The sequence below is a fragment of the Propithecus coquereli genome, unplaced genomic scaffold (assembly GCF_000956105.1).
Source record: "Propithecus coquereli isolate 6110/MARCELLA unplaced genomic scaffold, Pcoq_1.0 Scaffold83, whole genome shotgun sequence".
NCBI classification, from domain to species: Eukaryota; Metazoa; Chordata; class Mammalia; order Primates; family Indriidae; genus Propithecus; species Propithecus coquereli.
The window spans coordinates 3,324,751-3,325,528 of NW_012154507.1; the positions used below are offsets into that span (position 1 = coordinate 3,324,751).

Genomic DNA, 778 nt, shown 5'->3' on the forward strand with positions numbered 1-778 from the left:
AAAGAAAGAAAAAGATAAAATAACTGGGGTTAAATGTACCAACAAATGTGAAAGATCTATCTAAAAAAAACTTTGCCATGCTACCAAGAGGAGTTAAAGAAGACTTGGATAAATAGAAACATATATCCCATTCTTAGAAAGGAATTTTTGATGTAAATAAAGATGTCAGTTCTTCCCTAAATTAGTCTATAGTTTTGACAGCATTCAAATACAAAATATGAATAAGATGTTTGAGAGGACCAAATTGATCTGATTCTAAGTCCATGTGGAAACTGAAGATTTTGAAAACGGAAAGTGATGAAAAGTCTAGTCCAATCAGATATTAAAACATAAAGGTATAGAAGTTAAAAGTTTGCTACTGACTCATGAATAGACATGTCTATTAGAGAAATAGATCCAAACATATATGGTAATTTAGTGTATATAAATGTAGAGAAAAGGAGATTTAGTAAATTTTATTAGCACAAGAGCATGAATACCAGCAGATGAAAAATCACCGAGGACCATCTTGGAGGCTCCCTCCCATGTGATGAATCTATATATAGGTATTTGCTATGTTATTCTTTCAACTTTATGTGTGAAATTTTTCAGAAAGGAAGATTAATAAACTTAAACCTATAAAAAGTAAAGAATTTTGCATGTTAAAGAATATTACAGAGTCTCGGGAAATGACAAACTTGGGGGTAAAGTTTGAAACAATATAACAAAGAGCTGATTTCCTTAATATACAAAGTGTTCTTACAAATCAATAAAAACCCAGTAGAAAGATGGACAAAGA

General features: G+C 30.3%; 1 protein-coding gene across 1 annotated transcript in view; it reads left to right on the forward strand.

Annotated features, from left to right (window-relative positions):
• Positions 1-778, forward strand: part of WDHD1 (WD repeat and HMG-box DNA binding protein 1) — a 98,724-nt gene that overhangs the window by 33,181 nt on the left and 64,765 nt on the right. The gene's annotated exons all lie outside the window — the stretch shown is intronic.